The following is a 7796-nucleotide window of genomic DNA, read 5'->3' as shown; positions in this document are numbered from 1 at the left end:
CTTCCTGCCTTCCGCTGTCAACTCTGCTTAGGGAGCCCGTCCACCTGCTCAGCATGTGGAGGGGAAGGAACAACAGATAAGAGAGGAAGCCCACCCTGGTCTGCAGTGCCTACCCAGTCAGCACTGCCTGGCCCTGACTGCGCTGGCTGGGAGAGCTCGCTCTCCCGTAGCTATTTGGTGCTAATTGGCCAAGAAGTTGAAAGCAGTTGCAGCCTTCCCATGCGCTGAACAGCAGCACAGACCTCGCTAGTTAGGAGTTTTTTCCTGTAAGCCACATGCACCTCATGAGATGCCAGTTCTCCATCTGTGGCCTAAAGACAACATAAATAATCTCTCTTGCACATGCAAGTGTTACTCACGTTTCCAAGCTTAAGCATAAAGCTTACATACCTCCTGTTGCTTGCACAGGACAGGCCGCAGGAGGTCCAGAATGATGGGGTTTGCCTTTTTTGGTTATAAATAAATCTGTTACCACAGAAAGCTATGAAAAATGAACCTTTTGTACTACAGTTAACACTTTAAAATAAAGGGATTAAAAACATTGACATTTGGGACTGCCTTCCATGCTACCCTTTGCCTTTTGTGATTACTTGGAAAATTTCTTTAATTTAAATTTGATGCATTTTTAAATGTTCTTAAACTCTCTCGCCTTTGTATTTTTTCATCCTCCCCAAACATTCTCTGCAGAGGGCTAATCACTTGTTCTCTGAGTGACTGGCATGATTGAAGTGATTATTATGTGGAGATGCTATGTATTGGGTGAGTAATAATGGGGAGGCTGTTGGGCTGCCAGATGGAGTAGGGATGGAATGATAACGCAGTGAAGAGGGTGCAGTTGTTCAGGGCTCGAGTAAATTGTCATCTGCCTACTTTCCTTCTCTGCCATTGCCCCCGATGAAGGTTTCGTCTCTCACTTGCGTGCTCCCTCTTGCCTGCTCCTTTATTCTGTCTGAGCTTTTATTTGCCGCTTCTGTGGTTGTGCCCAATGTGCTCTTTAGATCTTTATTCAGTGTCTGACTCTGCCGTGCTTGGCTCATAGATTTTTGTTTTGTTTTGCTGTTTTCCTTGTTTCCTGTCTAGGGGGATTGCTTGTTCACGGTGGCATACTGTTTTGAGAGGGAGTTTTCTACAGTGTATGGTGGGGTTTTTGTGTATTAGTCAAGGCGAATGTAAAAGTGTGTGCACCTTTCCACGTACCCTGTGTTGATGATGTACTTGGTCTAATACTCATTAGTTCTGCTCTTTGGGACCAGTACTTGCAAAATCTAGTCATCTGTGAAAATAAGCTTTTCTTGCATTGCCAAGTGTTCTTGTTGACTGCTGGTTTAGAGGATTTGCCTTTGGACATAGGTATGTTGGGGATGTGTATTGCTTTTCCTAATGTGTAGTGACTCATTTTGAGGCAGTTCTGTGATAAACTCATAAAATTCTGTAGTTACTCTTGTTTTGAAGATGAGGATGCTATTTTTTGATTTTCAGTGATTTCCTAATTTTAACCTATGCTGTTAAAATTGAAATCTAATACAACTTTAACCATTATTATTTTTAAAAAATTAGAGCTACATATTAAGGAGTTAAGTGTGACTGGCTGTAGAAGCGGCCCCATGTTACTGGGCACTGTTCTATGCATGGTTTGAATTTGTGGCTCCTCGTCTGCAAGTATCAGAGTATTGTGCATTAAGTAGTCAGAGTGTAAGGTAACTGAAGGTTCAGCCCAACAGAAGGGGAAATTGTACCTTTTCCAGCTGGGCATGGTAGAAAAGAGTGTCTGCAAATCCTTCTGTTGGAAGGAATAGCAGCATGATGGAATTGAGAAGAACTCATAATTTAGGCTATGTTTGTTAGTGTTCAATCTAGACAGATGGTAGCATGGCCTCAAACTGTTCAGTACCTTCCTCTAATGGATTGCATTCTTCTTTATCCAGTTGTTTGTTTTAAACCACAAAATCCACCCTGTCTGCGCAGGGTCATACTGTAGTTGTGGGTGGGGAAAGGACAGGTGGAACTGAGTTCTCTATGTATACATAGATATATGTATATATATCTATATATATATATGTGGATGCTTAGTCTCTGTCATTCTGCCTCTGTCCTGCTGTGAATTATCGTGGTGACTCTTGGCTTAAAAGTGAGGTTGACTCTGGAATCTGATATTTAAGGCACTTGCTATGAGCATGGACAACTCAAATTTAAATCTTTGGTTCAAAGTAGGCAAAGCCCTGAATCCTGGCTTTTATATTGTAGATTAATGCCCTTGTTAGATGGTTTTAATTTTTTTTTTGTGAGTTTCTTGTGCTTTTTTTTCCCTTACAGCCCCTCCCAATAGTAGAATTGGTTTCTGACCACTGTACTTAGCAGGAGCTGTGTCCTTTGAAGCAGGCTCAGTTCTCTAGTTCAGTAGCATCCCTGCAAATACGTAGAAATACATGGAGAGTTGGCATTAAGCTTGACACATGCTTGTTTTTCCACTTGGTATTTGTTAATGTCCATCTCTATATTGGATGTCAAATTTGATGGGGCTTGGGAAGCATTATTCAAGAAGGAGATGATCTCTCCAGCACCAAGGAAATGTTAATGAAAACAGTCTGTGTTGACAACCTGCATGGCTCTTTACCCCGCAGCTGTGGGAATCTTCAGGATGCATTGCCTGTGAAAATGCAATATGGTTTTTACTTCTTAGAAGACTCTGTTGAGAAGTTCCTGAGCAATGTTTGAGTGCATTGTCATTTTACTTGGTGTTTAGTGCATATTACGATGCAAATGCACACTAGTAGCTAAAATAATTTGGACTGGCACTTTGTAGTCCATAAATACCAATTCTGAAACCTATATGAATGTACCCCACCATACCTGTTATTGCTGCATAGCACACGTAGACCTGATTTTTTTCCTGGAATGGGGTACACCATCTCTTCCATTCAGAAATGGTACTGATCGTTAGTTGTGTGACTGTATCCAGGGAACTGTATTCTTATTTCCTCATTGCAGGTTTGTTTTTTGGTTTTTTTTTTGTTTTGTTCAGCCTGCCACATGAGGTGGGAAAGGTGAGGGGTAAGGCTAGGTGTTTGCAGGTGTTAGCAGAGAAGAGTTACAGCTCTTGATGGGAATTATTGTAGCGATTTTCATGGTGTTTACTGGGCACAAAGTTCTTCTCGAAAATGTTTTTATATGCAAGCTGTTTTTCATGCACATTTGGTATAAAAGTGAGCAACAATGGAACATAACAAGAGTGGCATCCCCATTGTCTAAGCATAATTAATCAGCCACAAGAGGAGCTTATATGAAAGACAGTGGAAAAAGGAACGTGATAACATTGAGTGGTACCTGTATGTGAGATTTCAGTGATGTGATGGAAAAATCTTTGTGGGGCAACCTTCGTGGTATACTGGCTATGCTGACTGTAGAAGTACCAGCATTCTGAGACTCTTTGAAATAATGGTATTTCAGTATTTGAAACCATGTTCCTTCCATTTACATGTTTTTTTTGTTCTTTTGTGTCTTAATGTACCTTTACCAATTTTGTCCCCTGTGGTGCTGAAAACTCCATACTTCCCAGCCTATTAGCATTAGTTTTTACAGTCTCTTCGTAAACAGCTACTGACCCATTTTCCTCTCCATTCTTCCAAAATAAATCTTCTTTTCCTTTATATTTGCAGACTAAGCTACCAACAATATTTATTTCTGAACATCTGACCACCTCTGGTGCTTGAACCCTTTTGGAACTGAATTTTAGACTGTGCAGGTTTAGCAGAGCAGAGTAATTGGTGGTAGTTTTTTAATATTTTATAATAGTTGCTCTCTGCATTACTTTGAATTCAAACAACAGCACAGAAAATCTTTCTCTTTAGTCTGAAACTAAGTATTTTCACAAAAATGTATTTGTGGTATCAGTCTTTGTAGGCATTTTCTTATGCATAGGTATGTACATTGTTCTCTGCTTAATACTTTCTTTTTCCCAAAAATTCATTGCTTGTCGTCTTTGTGCTTGGTAGCTGATAGTCAGTGTTACGTTTCCAAAGACTTGTGTCTGGATCAGGATATCTTTGCATAAATAGCAGTTTTTCAGATTTAGACTTTGAGTTTTTTCTCTTAGGTAAAACAAGCAGCTATTAATGCAGACTCTGGCTTTAACTGGTCTTTTTTTTTTTTCTTTCTGTGTTAACTTTGGAAATACAGTTAAAATCATTCACCCAATGAAATCAAAACCAGCTATTTATTTGATGTATGAGATCTTAATAAAATCTATATGAAAATCTGTAGTCTCCTAGATACAACTGGTTTAACATTTTCAAAAAAGATACGTTTATCTATCAATGTTAACCGTCTAAATGTTCTGAAGTATGGCATGCTTGCACCTCAGTTGTGATGTTCTATGTTCGTATAGTTAAGAATTGCTAGAATAAAATCAGATTTAGTAGTCTTACATTTTTCATTAGCTCTAGAACAATAACTAAATTAAGGTGCTGCAATTCTACTTGAAATAGAATTATTGTGGTAAAAATTAAAAAAGTTCCTATACACTGAGATAAAAATCAGCCATTTCAATTGCCTATGAAAAATCTACTGCTACTTTAAAACAAAAAGTTTAAAAAAACCCCCACAACTGTGCAGGATTTGGAATGATGAAATTCCATACAAAATTTGTCATAATCTCCTGAGTCTTCAGATTATGAAATGCTCTCAGAGACCAAACAGAGAGCATTCTGTTCGCTGATAAGTTTAGAATTTGTTTTAATTTCCTGTATAATGTAGGTGTCTGTACATACATACATATCTATATTTGTAAGTATATCTTACTGTATTTAAAAGTAGTAAGGGGGGGTTGTGTTGAATCCTAAATATGATCTCAGAATTAATGCAGTGTGATTCACTATATTAACTCCAGTCAACAAATTTTTCATCAAAATGCAATCGGTTATGGACATCATTGCCTGAAAATGACTAAGCTTCCTGTATTTTTCTTTGAGAAGCCTACACTATTAAGTTTACATCTGTCTGACAGAAAACACTTGTAAAGAATGTCTTACAGTTTATAATAAGTGTTCTTTATTCATTGGTGGCAAGTTGTGTGTGTCCCCCCCCCAAGTAACTTTTCTCTCTTTTATCATTGATTTGCGTGTATTCTGGTTTGTATTCTGTTCTGCAGTTCTGTGCTTTATGAAGCAGTATCCCTCATTTTTCAATGATAATTGGCTTCAGGAAGAATTAATTCTGAGTTACTAGTGTCTCCTGTTCTCCATCTGATTGTAGCTTTTGTTTTACTAATTCTCTGCAGTAGCTTTCTAAAGCGTTACATTTATTTTTTTTTAATTTTACTGTTTTTTCTTACGATGGTAGTGTGCTGCTTTCACTCCTGTCTCTAGAACATTTTTGGTTTCTGCTGTTTACCTTTCAAATAGTTTGTGTGTTAATTTTCACTTGTAAACTTAGCAACCTTGGCATTACTTTTGCTGTTTGCTGGTTCATCCCCTCTCTTCTACTTCCAGATTATACTGAAGATGTAACATTTTTTTTTTAAATGATGTCTGTGGTAGATAAGTCCTAGACCACAGTAATGGCTTTTAAAGAAAATTAATTTTAATTGTTATCATCAAGCTATGCATGTAGCTAACATGAGCAACTGCTTTTCTTCTTTATTGCTTGCATTGTTGATTCTTGTGTCCTGTTTCATGAAGCAGTAATCATAGGAAAATGGCCAAAACTGGTGATATGTTTCTTGAGACATGCATGAGGAGGATCTGTTTCCATTGTTCTATACTACTTATTGTCTCTGAAACAAGTACTTTGATCTTAAATATTATTAGCAGATTAGAGTAACTTCCTGACATTCCAATATACCATAGAAATTCTGCCAGAACAAAGTTACTGAAGAGCCCAGTTCACAGTTTCCTTTCTTGAGGCCTAAGTCTTTTGGGGCGTGAGCATGTTTGTGTCCAGCATGCTGTACTTTTAACACTCTTATTGAAGCTTTTATATAATATAGTCCATATATGAAATACAAGGAAGACTAAACTTGTGCTAAGAAGAAATTCTATAACACAGTATTGAGTTTCACAAAGACAGCGAGCATATAAAGAAGCTTTGAAAGCTGTAGTGGGAATTGGCATTGAGTAAGAAAGTAAGGGAGTATTGTGCCATCCATACATAATATGAGAGCCTTCAGTGAAGGATCTGCTGAATTAATATAGGTTATCTTCAATCAAATATGAATTGTATGCTTTTCTCTGCAGAAGTAAATGAAATGTTCTTTTAAGTTGATCTACAGCCCAAGAGGTTGTGTTTATCCAGCCAGTCATTGATGGGGGGGTGGGAAGGATAGTTTTAACTTCTGAAGAATTCAGGCTAGTCTTTTTTTCTCCTTGCTTAGCTGAAGAGAGCCTTGTTCACGCTTGTGTTGTTGTAGAGCAGGAGCTAGAACTGAATCGGGAGGTTGTCAGGATGGTAGCTGTTGTCATTATTACTGGAAAATCGTGGGTGCCTTTTGGTGAATTGTGGCATGGAGAAAGGAATGGAAGAGAAGACTTTCGATGTCCTCTTTTGATCCTGAGGTGGGGAGAATGAGCCCAGCACATACATAAACTCCTGCTATTCTGGTGTGGAGATATCCCTCAGACTGACTGGTAGTAGGTAGTGTCATCATCACTTCAACGTCCAGCACTGTTTGTGTAATTACTTTATTTTCCAGAAGGGTAAAATGTCCCTTAAGAGCTAATTAACATTTAATTTCTAAGCATTAGTGTAGTACGTATTTCATTTGTGAAGAGTCTACTGATGTCCCTCTCTTCAAATTTTTTTACATGGAATTTTTTTCATGCTTTCAGTTTTCATTACCTGCTCCCAAAGCCCATCCATTCAGGTTATTGCTTTCTAGAGAAACAAGAAAAAAGAAACAGGAACTGGTTGTCTTCCCTACTTCTGATGGAAGGCGTATCTGCATACACAGTAGTGATTTCTGTTATGAACTTTAAGCTTCTAGGAGCATCTCAAGGCTTTGAATTTGTCATTTTACAGTATGTTGTCTGCATTAAAACACTATCTATTTCTTGAACAGTTAATTTATTACCAAGTAAAATTCAGATAATTTCTTTCACTGTGCATTGCTGCCCAGCTGTTGCCATGCTAACAATTTCTATTGGTAGTTTTTTGATTTTTTTTTCTGTAGTTGTCAGTGTTTTTTCTATGTTTTAAGTAAAAATTTGCAGACTCAGTGCATTTGCTCCTCTGTTTTCATATTGTTAATATATTAAAGAATTAATAATCAACATTTTGTCATGTTTGGCCATTTAGTCCCATTACTTTCATCTTAATCAATCATGCTTGTCATGAGTAAGAAAGGACTTCATTATATCATCTTTAGAAACTATTCAAAAAAGCTGTATTGATTTTTTTCTTTTTAGTACAGTTGTTTAACAGTAATTGGAATTCATGCTGTAAAATGCAAATAATTGCAACCAGTAGCGATGGTGAAGTTTTTTTTCTTCATATTAGTTGAAGTAGAAATAACATCATCCTTCCTTCTCCTTTATGAAGTAGAGCTGTATTATGTATCAGTGACCTCTGTATACAATATTTAGAATTCTGGTTTTATCTGTTGGATTGGGGGTTTTTTTGGTTATATATACCCAACTCTAGGGTCTCTTTTCATGAAAAGACATGTTAGTAATAGCCAAAACTGGCGTTTGCTTTATGGGGTTGTTTTTTCAGAGTGGGGAGGGGGGAATGTTCTTCTCACAGCAGAGGCGAAAAAATATTCCAGTTCCTTTCCCTTTCGGTAGTATATTTTAAAGATGATAATA

Source organism: Egretta garzetta, unplaced genomic scaffold, assembly GCF_000687185.1.
Source record: "Egretta garzetta isolate BGI_Z169 unplaced genomic scaffold, ASM68718v1 scaffold1099, whole genome shotgun sequence".
Classification (NCBI taxonomy): domain Eukaryota; kingdom Metazoa; phylum Chordata; class Aves; order Pelecaniformes; family Ardeidae; genus Egretta; species Egretta garzetta.
This window is presented reverse-complemented; position numbering follows the sequence as displayed.